The sequence below is a fragment of the Panthera pardus genome, unplaced genomic scaffold (genome assembly GCF_024362965.1).
Source record: "Panthera pardus isolate Hobbes unplaced genomic scaffold, ASM2436296v1 HiC_scaffold_24, whole genome shotgun sequence".
Lineage (NCBI taxonomy): Eukaryota > Metazoa > Chordata > Mammalia > Carnivora > Felidae > Panthera > Panthera pardus.
The window spans coordinates 78,765,761-78,779,745 of NW_026526810.1; the positions used below are offsets into that span (position 1 = coordinate 78,765,761).

At 37.2% G+C, this 13,985-nt stretch overlaps 1 protein-coding gene across 4 annotated transcripts in view; it reads left to right on the plus strand.

Moving 5' to 3' along the window:
• Positions 1 to 13,985, plus strand: part of MIPOL1 (mirror-image polydactyly 1) — a 320,635-nt gene that overhangs the window by 43,498 nt on the left and 263,152 nt on the right. Inside the window, exon 1 of one of the 4 annotated variants that reach the window (XM_053889360.1) lies at positions 13,100 to 13,120. The exons of the other annotated variants lie outside the window; for them this stretch is intronic. The gene's annotated coding sequence lies outside the window, so the exon portion shown is untranslated. Of the gene's footprint in view, positions 1 to 13,099; positions 13,121 to 13,985 lie in introns of those variants that run through there. 4 annotated transcript variants of the gene reach the window in all.

Sequence of the window (13,985 nt, forward strand, 5' to 3'; positions counted from 1 at the left end):
ATTTTTCCTACCCCAGTGGAATGCTGTGATTTGGTCACGCTGCCTGTCCATACAGCAGGCAGTTACAGCAGACTTGCTGAGACCTTTGCTTTTGTTTGTTCCCAGGTGTTCCCAGGAAAATTTTATACAATTTGACAAATCAAGAATTATAGGCACTCTTGCTTGGTAATGAAGTAGTACTTATGGTTAATCTTAATTTAGCTATATGCAGTGAAGTCATGAGCCACTCCAAAGTTTCCTTAAGAAAAGGTACAAATTGTATGTTATGGATAACGTGTCTAGTGCAGCAATATCTCCCTCTGTTGGCACTGTTATCCTGTTCTGAGCACATCTGGGTCTGGCAGGATGAAAGAAAAATTTGTGAGGTGGGGAAGATAAAACTGTGAAGTGCATCATGTCCATCCCCTAACTGCCGTTCTAGTTCCTAGAAACTTTTCCAGTGGAGTCCCCTCTTACTTCCTCTCATATTTAATTTTAAAATATTGTGCCCCAGTCAAGTTAACCAGCCCTTGATGTCCTTATCTTCTATCATTTAAGTAACAGATGTTTTAATTGCCCATTCCAATTTTTAATGAGATCATTACTTTGAGGGTAATGATATTTTAATTCCTTGCCCATTTTTATAAATAGGTAACAATCATAGGAAACATACCCAGGTGGTTGAAGCTGATAAGTTATTCTCTGCTCCTTTAATTGAATTCTTGTCAATTGCTTTTATTAAAGTACGAGCAAAGCCTAGAGTACAGTAGGTGTCAATTCTAGTCACTAATCATTTGTTAGGTCCCTGTAGTAGTGGTAGGGGTCTAATATGGTCCACTTGCTGCTTGTTTTTTTTTTTTTTCCTAAGTAGGCTCTATGCTCAATGTGGGGCTTGAACCCGTAACCCTGAGATCAAGTTACATGCTCTACCTACTGAGCCAACCAGGCTTCCCTACTTAAATTCTTAAAGCAGAAGTTCCCTTAACATTTTTCATGATCCCCTTAGTGTCTTAGTAATATTTTCATGTGCTTCTAAGCTGCCCCCTTCTGCCCCCTTCTGTTCGTCCACATTAATTTTTGCATGGTATTTGCTTTTTATCCCAGCAATGCAAAGATATGAAGTCATTGAAAAGAATGTAGACATCTAATATTCTAACAATCAACTCCCTTGAACCAGTAAATAAGTTCACATGATATTTAATGGATGTTGCTATTTCCTGTGAAAATTTAAAATATGCATGGGACCCCTCTGTGTTTGTTGTAGTGTTTGGAGATACCTTGGCACCTAATTTGGGAACGATAGGTCAAAGGCCATTTTCAAGCCATTCATACTGACTATGTGTGTGAGTGCACATGTTCTAATCTAGAAGATTGTTCATTAATCACAGATAAAATCCATTCGATGGAGTGGGTATGTGTGTGTGGTAAAATATACATAACATAAAATTTAACATTTTAGCCATTTGCAAGTGTACAGTTCAATGGTATTAACTACATTCACAGTGTTATATAACCATTGCTGCTCTCTATTTCCAGAACATTTAATTACCCCAGATAGAAACTCTGTACCCATTAAATAATAGCTCCCCATTCTCTCCTTTCCCAAACCCTGGTAATTTCTATTCTCTTTGCTGTCTCTATGAATTTGCCTGTTCCAGGTACCTCATATAAGTGGAATCATAGAGTATTTGTCCTTTTGTGTCTGGCTTATTTTATTTAGCATAATGTCTTCATGTTGTACCATGTGTCAGAATTTCCTTCTTTTTAAGTTGAATGATACTCCACTGTATGTATATAACACCTTTTATTTACTATTCATCATCTGTCAATAGACACTGGGTGTGTTTACACTTTTTGGCTATTGTGAATAATGCTACTATGAACATTCACTTACAGGTATCAGTGTTTGAGTCCCTGCTGTTGATTCTTTTGGGTATATACCTAGCCGTGGAATTGCTGGCCCATAGGTAATCCTATGTTTAACTCTTTGAGGAACTGCCAAGCCATTTTCTACAGTACCTGCATTATTTTTACATTCCTGCCAGCAATGCACACAAGTTTCAGTTCCTCTACATTCTTGTCAACACTGGGTACCTTTAGTTGTTTGATAATAGCCATCCTATTGGGTGTGAAGTGAGTGGTTTTGATTGGGATTTTACTAATGACTAGTAATGCTGATCATTTTTTTCATGTGTTTGTTAGCTCTTTGTATATCTTATTTGAAGAAATATATATTCAAGTCCCTTGTCTTTTTTTTTCTTAACTATTGAAGGCTGTGGTAGTCAGTTTTGAGACTTTTCCAGATTATATTTGCAGATTATTCTTTGTTGTGTGTGATCACTGATGTCTCTGTCCCTTTGGCTCATGTTCAGCTAATATTTTTACAGAGTTTCCTTGAATGCCAGGAGCACTTCCAGTCTTTACAGATTGCCTCTTTCTTAAGCACTCCTTTAGCCCTTAGCTAGGCTTGCTCTGAGCCTATGACTAGCCTGAAATGAAAGCTTAAAGTCTTCTTAGGTATTTTCTGAACTTGCAAGTAGCTTTCTAAATTCCCCTATATACTAGGGCTGCTTTCTATGTCTTAATTTCCCAGACTCTCCCCCCAGTTTCTCTTCCAGGCTTTAGATTGTCTATTTGATGTCTCCACTCTTCTTACCCAGGGTGTCAGTTGCCTTACAGCTTTTACAAGCAATGTTTGCCCCTTTACCCACCTGCATTCCAAGTTAGGTGATACAGAGCCAGATGCTTTGCATCAGTCTTTCAAGTATCCCCCAGACAGGATGGAACAGATATGTACACTAATTTGCATATCAGGTCTTTTCTGCTATCCTTTAGAAGAATGAAGAAGCTGGGAACCAAGCTGCTACTGTTTCAAGAACAAGACCACTGTTGCACTAGAGAATGGATGAGAGAACAGTAAGAAAACACCACAAAATTCTCCTGCCATTTTGAACATGGCTTTTTCTTGATTGGGTGTTTGCTTGGTCACTATTAACTTCTGATTGTTTCCCAGAGTTTCAACAGAGTTGGTTCTGACAGTTCCTGCTTGTTTTTTTAAAATATTCCTTTAGGGTAATGAGAGCTTGGAGCTTTCTAGTCTGCCATTTTGCTGTCATTCCTCCTACAGATTTTTAATACAGTTTTGCTCGTGTGATCCATTGCTCATTCATTTGATGAATTCAGGATGCTAGTTCTAGAGGTCTAGGGCATTTATCTCTGCATTCCAGCCCCCCTCTGAACTAGCACTTTCATTTTTTTGATAAAGTTCTCATAGGGATTTCTATAACTGGATATTCCATAAAGGATCATTTTTTATTGCCCAATCATCCAGGGCCTTTTTGCCATACTGTACTGGAATGACCCAAGATTTTGTGAATATCTAGATCTTTCCCCAGAGACCCATTTTGCAGATTTCCTTTACTACCTTCTACCACGGTTTTACTGTCTGCAGGCTGTATGTGCCTTATTTTCAGAAACATTGCAGCTGTCAAATAGCCAATGGTATGCTAGTAATGGTAAGGGATTGACTCTCTGGAGGAAAAAAACCCAAAAAACAAAAACCCCTTATTTGTTGCTTTTTTTTTTTTTTTTTTTGCTGTGGAATACTCCTACTATACCTGAAGCATAGGTGGTATAGTAGGAGTTGGATAGAGAAAAATGGCTCTTGCAGGTTAGCGTTAGCACTCCATTACAGTTAGGCAACTCGTATTGTTAAAACGAATGGTACATTTTGCTTTGGCTGAGAATCTTAGGGTTCACATTATACAGCAATCCAAACTGGGAAGTTCTGAGAGGGCATTTATGTCAGTGGCCTCAGAAATGGTGAGTAGGCCTGTATGTGAATGTAATGAACTCCTCCTGAACTTACCTCTGGAATACACTCTTGCATAGGAGATTTCTGTTATCAGTAAGTTCTCCTGAGTGGCCTTCTCCTTATTTGAATGATTCTTTGACAGCATCTGGAACATGATGGTTATTTCTTGCTTCAGGATTATTTGATGACCTTCGATGATAGATGCAGTTTCTACCAATACCAATAACAAGATAGCTGCAGTCTTTAAAAGGTCTGTATTTAACACTTGCAAGGGGCAGTTTTCCAATCTCTAGTCATCTCCTGAGAGTCTGCTGAGGTGTAATAATCAGTTTACGCCTAAGGCTCCTGTCTTCCTTTATGTGTCAGCATTGAAGATCCTTCTAAAATAATTTGAGCACTGAGGTCCTAATGTTCTAGACTCTTGGACCTAAAGGCATAGCCTGGGAGACAATACTTTGTGAGTCTTTTATTGATTATTTTGGCTGAGGGCCTTCTTCAAATTCAGGTATCTTTTTTTTTTTTTTAATGTTTATTTTTTGAGAGAGAGAGACAGAGTGTGAGCAGGGGAGGGGCAGAGAGAGGGAGATAAAGAATCTGAAGCAGGCTTCAGGCTCTGAGCTGTCAGCACAGAGTCAGATGTGGGGCTCAAACTCACTGTGAGATCATGACCTGAGCCGAAGTTGGAAGCTTAACTGACTGAGCCACTGGCACCCCAAAAGTCTGTTATCCTTAAACATGTTGTATATTTCTTCTCCCAGTCTGTTGCTTGTCTTTTCATTCTCTTAAGGGCATTTAAAAAAAAAAAAATATATATATATATATATATTTAATTTGAGAGAGCGAGAGGGAGAGGGAGCATAAGTGGGGAGGGGCAGAGAGAGGGAGAGAGAGAATCCCAAGCAGGCTCCCCACTGTCAGTACAGAGCCCGACTCCAGGCTTGATCCCATGAACTGTGAGAACAGGACCTGAGCTGAAATCAAGAGTTGGTTGCTTAACTAACTGAATCACCCAGGTGACCCTCTTAATGGCATTTTTTGATGAAGAGAAAAATTTTAGTGATTGACAAATTAGACTTCATTAAAATGTATAATTAGTGTTTTATGTATACTTTTTAAGAAATCTTTGTCCATCCCAAGGTCAGTTAGATATTCTTCCTTGTTTTCTTTTAGAAGCTTGATTGCTTTAGATTCTATGTTTAGATCTGTGATCTAGCTCAGATTAATTTTTTGGTATAGTACAAAGTAGGGATTGAGGGTAATTTTTTCTGTGTGGATACCCAGTTGATCCTGCATCATTTATTGAAAAGATTAGCTTTTTCCATCGCTGTGGATTGTTTGCCATAAATTAGGTATATGTATCTGTGTGTGTGTGAGTATGTGTGTGGTGAGGGTCTATTTGTGTACTCTTTATTCCACTGAATTATTCCTGTATCCTTGCACCAGTATCACACTGTCTTAATTACTTGGCTTTATAGAAATAAAAGCATGTGTACTGGGAAGAAAAAAAAATGTCTTTTTTTTTTTAATTTTTTTTTTGAGAGAGAGCGCACATGCATCCACAAGTTGGGGAAGGGCAGAGAGAGAAAGGGAGACACAGACTCCAAAGCAGGTGTCAGGCTCTGAGCTGTCCGCACGGAGTCCGATGTGGGACTTGAACGCACGAACTGTGAAATCATGACCTGAACTGAAGTCAGATGCTTAACCAATTGAGCCACCCAGGTGCCCCCAAAAATGTCTTTATTAGCAAACAACATAATTATATATGTAGCAAATCCTGAAGCCTCTATAATAAAATGAGCAGAGTTTATAAGTGAATTTAGTGAGGTTGTAAGTTTCAAAGTCCAATACAAATATCAATTGTATTTCTGTATATAGCAAAGAAAATTGAAAAAGTGAGATAAAACAATTACATTTAGGGTTGCCTCGGTAGCTCAGACGGTTAAGGGTCCAGCTCTTGATTTCGGTTCAGGTCATGATCTTATGGTCTGTGAGTTCAAGCCCCATGTCAGACCCCATGCTGTCAGCATGGGGCCTGGTTGGGATTCTCTCTCTCTGTCCCCCTCCCCCATTCTCTCTTGTGCACGTGCTCACTTGTGTGTGCTTCCTCTTTCAAAATGAATAAACTTAAAAAAATTACATTTACAAAGCATCTAAAGGCATTAAATACTTGGGGTAAACTTTATTAAATATGTGTAAGACCTTTACACCAAAAACCAAAAACCATAAACCATTGCTGATAGAAATTAAAGAAGACATAAGTAAATTAAGAGGTGTGCCATATTTATGAATTAGATGGTTAAACTTTTAATTTCTTCTTAATTCATTTATCTCCGTCAGAAATTCTGGCATGCTCTTTAAAAAGAAATTTACAAGCCAATTCCAGTATTTATATGAAAATGCCCAGGGCTTAGCCAAGCAATATTTTAAAAGAATAACAAAGTTGTAGGATGATACCTCCTAATTTCAAGACTTACTGCAAAACTGATGTAATAAAGGCGATTTGGTATTAGTGAAAGGATAGACATGGAATACAAAAAGAGCCCAAATACAGACCCCCACATACATAGCCAACTGATTTTCCAACAGGTGCCAAGGTAACTCAATGGAGAAAAGATAATCTTTTCAGATGGTGCTGGAATAATGGGAAAAAGTCAACTTTGGTTTTTACCTTATGACTATATACAAAATTTGAAATCAATCATTGATCTAAATGTAAAACCTAAAACTATTAAACTTATAGGAGAAAACATAAAAGAAAATAGTTGTGGCCTTAGAGTTGGTAATATTTCTTAGAACACAAAAATATTAAGCTAAAAGAAAAAGATGATAAATTGGACTTTATTAAAATAAAAATATTTTCCCAGATGACACCATTAACTAAAATGAACAGGCAAGCCACAGACTGGAAGAAAATATTTACAATGCTTATATCTGGCAGAGGACTTGTTTTCAGAATATATTAAGAACTCTTAACCACTGGGGCACCTGGGTGGCTCATTTGGTTGAGCATCCAACTCTTGATTTTGGCTCAGGTCATGCGTGGAATCAAGCCCCGTGTCGGGCTCTGCACTGACAGTGTGGCGCCTGCTTGGAATTCTCTCTCTCCCTCTCTCTTTCTCATTCTTTTTCCCTCTCCTGCGTGTGCATGTATGTGCACATAATCTCTCTCAAAATAAATAAATGAACGTTAAAAAAAATAGAACTCTTACCTCTTAGTAATTAGAACAAGTAACTCATTAAGAAAAAATGGGCAAAAGAGTTCAACAGACACTTCACACAAGAAGTTGTATGAATGGCCAATACGCATTTGAAATGATGCATATCATCATTAAACAGGTTATTCAAATTAAAAATCATAGGATATTACTGCATACACAAGAAATGACTAAAATTAAGACTAAAGTAAGTCATGGAAGTAACAGCATGGTGAATATGGTTAACAATACTGTGTTTATATTTGAAAGTTGTGAAGAGAGTAGATCTTAGAAGTTCTCATCACAACAAAAAAAATTTTACAACTGTGTTTGTTGTATGTTAACTAGGCATTGTGATCATTTCATGATATATACAAATATCTAATCATTGTTGTACACCTGAAACTAATATAATTATATATGTCAGTTATATTAAAAAAAACTGGTAAGGCAAAACACGTCTGTTTTGTCTTTTCCAGTTTGTACCATACCAGCTACAGTGAACAGTAAAAGATACGTGTGTGTGTGTGTGTGTGTGTGTGTAAATTTACATATTTATATTTATATTTATATTTATATTTATATTTATATTTATACTTATACTTATAAAAAGAGTGTCCATACCAAGTTTTAGAATGTGGAGCATCTGGAACTCTCACCCACGGCTGGTGGATGTGTAAAATGGTACAACCACCTCAGGAAACAATTTGGCTGTTTCTTACAAAGTTAGTATGATCCAGCAGTTCGACTCTGGATATTTATTCAAGACAACTGGGAACCTGTGGCTGCAAAAAGTTTTGTCCTACCACACTTATTACTGTTTTATTCATAATAGGCAACAATTAGAAACAACCCAAATATCCATTAATAGATGAATGGATAAACAAATTGCAGTGTATTCACACAATAAAAAGGAATATTACTGAGCAAAAGAAACAAACTAGTGTTTTATACAACATGAATCTCAATTACGTTAAGTGAAATTTCAGATACAAAAGAGTATTGGCAGGGGCTCAGCTGAGCTGGAGAAAGCTGATTGGCTAGGTGTCACTAGCAGTTAAAAAAGGTAAGCCAAAACAAAATTAATTGTCAAGCCTTTAATCACTTTATGTGGTGGTATATAGCAAGAGACTAAATGGGGAAAGCACTAACTTCCCACTGGCCCATCTTTTCCCATGGAACAATGCACCCATTTGAGGGTGGGGTGGATCAGCACAGACGTGGGGGTCATCTCACAGCCTAGGGAGCCCCAAACAAAAAGCTTCTGTACTTTTATGGACCCAGGTTGAGCAATGGGGGCTTCAGGGGGTAAGAGTAGAGTACAGAGAGGAGGGAGAGAGGGAGGGATTAGGAGTGGAAAAGTACTATTCACTGAGTCAAAGTGGAAGAAAAGTATCCTCCTTCCCCCACCATTTAAGGAGATCTCCTGATGAAGATCTTCCAGATGAAGAGACCCCTGCATAGCTAGTAATACAGATGTGCCTAAGAGCCTGGCCAGCCAGGTGGGCTGAGTTCTTGACTACAACTCTCTTCAGAGACTGCAGTGCAATGGTTGTGCAATGTCTGGTGTAGGGAAAGCAACTTCTTCCTGGGAGGCCTGCCAGATGAAGGCTTTGTAATTGCCTGTGGTTGGGTTTGCAAAATCACACATAGGTTTTTGGCTAGAAGCTGGACTTTTCAAGTATACATTGTATAAGCCCACTTATACAAAACTCTGGAAGTAGCATCTAATTTATATAGTAAAGGAACACAGATCAGTGGTTGCCTGGGATTGGGGAGTGGGGTAGATTTATTGCAAAGGGGCATGAGGCAACTTTATAATGGTATTTTTTTGTTATACTATTGCAGACAGTTGTCAAAACTCACCAAATGTGTACTTAAACAGTGGATGCAACTTTATATAATGCAAATGATATATCCCTCTACTTTCATATTTCTATATAACATGCTTATATTGCTGCTTCTGGATCCCCCTTACCTCAGTCTTATTGCAGATTTCATTACTTCCTGAAGCTATCAAAGATAGGCAGAATGTCATCAGTCACGTTATAGGACAGAAAGGCACGCGCGCACACACACACACACACAGGCACGCGCGCACACACACACACACACGCGCGCACACACACACACACACACACACACACACCCTAAGTATTCCAAGCAGAAAGGGCCTTATATAGGGAATTAGAGTTTATAAAATTATTCCAAATACTGGAACAGAAGTTAGAGATTATCTGTAGACCATGATTCAGCATCATTATATTACTGTTGGAATCTAGAGGTCAGAAAGCTGATGCTGCTGCCACCACAACTGGCTGTCATACCAGGGGTCTCACACTAGACATTAGACCAGTCCCTGCCACCAGAAACATCCATGTCTGACTTTACATGCTGAAAGCAAACAGGTGTCCTCTGCCTTACTTTCTTCCCATATCTTGCTGGAGTACTACATCTACTTGGTAAAACCTTTGTTTACATTTGGACTACGAGCTGCAAAGAGACTGGAAAATGTAATTTTTAGCTGTTTACGTCTTCCAAATGGAAAGGAAGAGTAAAAGTTGGGAGAACCAATCCAGGTAACTCCTACAAGGAGGTAGGTCTCTGTTGATATGTCTGCCCCTGGTACACCTTCACTTTCTGTTTTTCAACCTTCTTACATAGTTATATTGCAATTATTTAGAAAAATATATAGTATTTACATTATTATGGTCATGTAGGTGCTAATCATAACTAATACATCTATATTTTATTTTCCCTTCCCCCTCCCTTGCACAGCTTTTTGCTGTTGTATTTGTTTTGTTGCTTAGTTTTTGTGTATTTTTATTGATTGAACCCCAAACTGTCTTAGTTTTTGAATCACTTCTCAGATGCCTGGAGTTTTCTTTTTTTCTTTCTTTCTTTTTTTTTTTTAATAGGCACTTGTACAGTCAAGTTCTTTTTTTTTTAAACGTTTTATTTGTTTTTGAGAGAGGGAAAGAGACAGAGTGCGAGTGGGGAAGGGTCAGAGAGAGAGGGAGACACAGAATCTGAAGCAGGCTCCAGGCTCTGAGCTGTCAGCACAGAGGCTGACACAGGGCTCAAACCCACAAACCACGAGATCATGACCTGAGCTGAAGTCAGATGCTTAACTGAGCCACCCAGACGCTCCTGAAGTTTTCTTAATGCCGTCAGGTTTGAATGATTTCCCTCAATGTCTGGTGTATAGCTGTTATTCCATGATTTCCCTCATCATCATCTTAGGTATTCTTTTTACCTCTCTCCTTAGATAGGACCTCTGTTTTCTAAAACCAGGGTCTACTTCTTTCATGCTTTACTCCCTTGTTTTGGTAGAGCACATTCTCTGCCAGCTTCCTGAGAAAGAATGTAAAGGTGGGTAAAGTATAAAGAAATACTTTTAGAACATTGCTAATCCATATTTTTTTCTATGCTCTGAGTGATATCATATGCTCTTGGCCAGTGAGAAGACTGCAGTTTGTACTATATGCACTCAGCGTTTAAGTGTGGCATTGCATTCTGCCATTTGTTTTGATTTTTAGCAAACAGTTTTGACCAAATAGTAATAGGAGATGTGTAAGTAATAATACTGGACTATAAAAAATGGAGGGGTGCCTGGGTGGCTCAGTTGGTTTAAGTGTCCAACTTCAGCTCAGGTCATGTTCTCACAGTTTGTGAGTTCGAGCCCTGCATCAGCCTCTGTGCTGTCAGCGCAGAGCCTACTTAGGATTCTCTGTCTTCCCCTCCCCCCCACCCCAATAAACAATAAAAAAATAAAATAAAAAATGGAGAAATAGTGTCATGCTGATATTAACAGCAATTATATTGGTGATTCCCTGTGCCTTCATGTAAACGTTGAGGAAACAAGAAAAAGATCAGCAGGCTTAGCATTATTAAACATCTCTTCATATTATGAAGGGTATTAAATGCATCACTCTGATTTGTACCTAACAAAACAATATAGGTGTGCCATAATTTCAGGAATTTGATGAAAATGAAGGATCATTGCCAAAATATGATGCTGGAAATGCATCTCTATAGGAATTAAGAAATGTTGACACTGTGTAAATCTCATTCAGGTTTTCTTTTCCGGGGACACATTCTCTGTACTAATCAGAGTATAATTATTTTGCTTTTCCTTTCTTTTTTCTGTTCGCCCCTTCTCTAACCTTTATTGGACATATGTTAGAACTTTTATCTTCTCTGATTCTTCTTTCTCATATTTCCAACTCTGTTACTCTGTGCTGCATTCCAGGGAATTTCTTCTCCCTTGTTTCCAAATCATCAATTTTCACTTCCAGTGTTTTCTAGTTTTCACTTCATCTGTCATTTCAAGTTCAGTGAACATATTTCTCATTTCTGTGATTTCTGCTAGGCCATTTTTTGTATCTATCCATGCTTATTTAGTAACTGCCTGATCTTCTTTAATAGTTACATTGCTTTATCTGGCAATTTAAAAATCATACCTATTTTGATGATTGATTTCAGATTGCTTAGTTTTCTCTAATTCAAGTGTGAACCCCCACCTCTTTTTTGTATGTCTATAGTATCTTTTTTTACAACAGATTATTTCATATATTTTATAGTTTTGAATGGCTGTGAGCTTATTTTCAGAAGATTTTATCTTGTAAAGGAATCTAGCACATGACCTTTTTTTTCCCTTTTAAACTTCTGGCTGGAATACAGGTTATCAGGTTGTTAAACAGTTTTATGTTAGTTGCTTGGTTTAAGTGCAGATTTGGATTCCTTGTCCCGCCACGGTTAAAGGCTTTTGGTTTTGATCTTGGGTAGTTAACTTTTTCACCTAATTTGGCAGGTGCCTTGTGTCTGGCTAAGATATTGAACAGGTGGTTGGAAATTATCTGATTGCTATTAAGGATGGTGAAAGTGTAGTTGAACCTCTACTAACTCAATTTGCTCTCAACATTTTCATGGACTGCTTGGCTTCAAGTCCCACTCTGTTATGGTTTGATTTTGACAGGTGAATGTTTACCTTTCTTTTGAGATTTATCTGTGTTTTAAAATATTTATTTAAAAATATTTTAGTCAGTATTTTAAAGTTTGGAATAGTAGCTATCAGGAGGTATTCCAGCAAATGTTTAATTATTTCAATCAGAATGAATTTGAGTTTGCAGTTCCTCAAAATAAAGAATCAAAAAAGAATTAAACTGGGGGAGCCTGGGTGGCTCAGTCATTTAGAGTCTGACTCTTGATTTCCGCTCAGGTCATGATCCCAGGGCTGTGGGATCAAGCCCCGCATGAGGCTCTGTGTTGAGTGTGGAGCCTGGTTGGGGTTTGTCTCTCTCTCTTTCTCTCTCTCTCTCTCTCTCTCTCAAATTAAATTTAATTTAATTTAATTTAATTTAATTTAATTTAAAAAAAAGAATTAAATTGGGTGTAGGACCTGACCTGTGACTGTCATTTCACCTTCGATTACAGATATACTTATTTCTTTCACTGATACGAAGTTATTACTTAGTAAAATAATTTTATTGTAAACAGTGTGATGAAGTATAAAATTTACCTAATTTGTTGGTTCAACCATAGACTTAACATGTATTAAAAGGTGACAAGTGTTGAAATTTTGAGACATGGTGTTATAGTCATGATCACTATTTCTGCTTATGATTCTTCTATGTAAGTCATCCTCGTTTAAGATCACTATGCCTTTTCAAAGAAATATGACTGTTCTACAAATGGGAAAAATCCTCAGGAATAGAAATAAATGTTCTGTAAATAAAATTAGAGAATATTTCAAATTTATATAGTTATGACTACAGCATATCATAAACTTGGTTACTTACATTGCAAGTCAGTAGCAGTAACTTACTAGGATGTTGCTTCAGGGTGTAGCAGATGGCCTGTAATTAGCTTGGTGAGGAAAATGTTTGCTAAAGGTGACAGAGTGTACCTACCCTGTTTCCCATATGCACTAGGTCATTGGTAACATATTGTCTTAGCTTCAGGAAGTTGTTAGGTTAAGGTCAGGGAGTAATTCCAAAGCATTTTAATATATTATCTATTTTAGCATTTAATATATATTATCAGCTGATATTATTTTCTTTTCAGTTCCTGTATGCTAAGATGAAATTTGTAAGCTTTTCTTCAGATAACATGCAGTATAAATCCATGTGAGGTGTGTGCCTATGTATCTGTGAAAGATGTGCATGCAGTATTTGTTGCATGATACGTGTATATATATATCAGGCATGAGATTGATGGGGTTTTAATAACATTCTTATAGAACATGGAACACTCATTGCTGGTCCTGTGAACGATTATTTAATGGGTTTTGCTAGCAAGTAAATAATGCTGTATATGTCCTTTAATTTTACACTGTGTGTTTTAAACTATCTATTATGGAAAATCCTAAATGTACAAGAGTAGCGAAACAATATGAACCTGTACGTACACATAACAGAGCTTCAACAATTGTCCTTTGTGGTTCATGTTAGTTAATCTTGTTTCATCTTATTCTGCCAGCCTTTATGAATTCGGCTCCCCTAGCCCTCCAATCTCTACCCATCCCTATTCCCTCCACAGGATGATACATATTAGTTTGTATTACATACCTCAACCAGGAGGCTTATAATGTTTGATTGCTGTTTTGTAATACCTTAGATATTTATGGCAGTTTTTGTTTTCTCTTTTTCTTCATAGTTTATAAAAGGTTTTCTTACACAATTAGTAGTGTAAAATGTCAAATTATTTATACAGCCATTTTGAGCACAGCCACATCATAGAGCTGCAATTTTCTTGAAAGAAGTAAAGTCCTATGTTTTAAAATGGAAGATCATCAGTGTCTTTTGAAAAATGTCTTTAAAAAATTAAAAGCACACATTGTTTAATGTATTTAATACTTTAAAACACTGTATAATTGTATTACTATTATTTTTTTTATAAATATCTTTAACTCAGTTGATTTGCCATTTAGGAATGTTTTTTAAATGTATTTTCTGAAAAATTTTTAGTGAACATGTACTGATCCTAAGAAACTATAT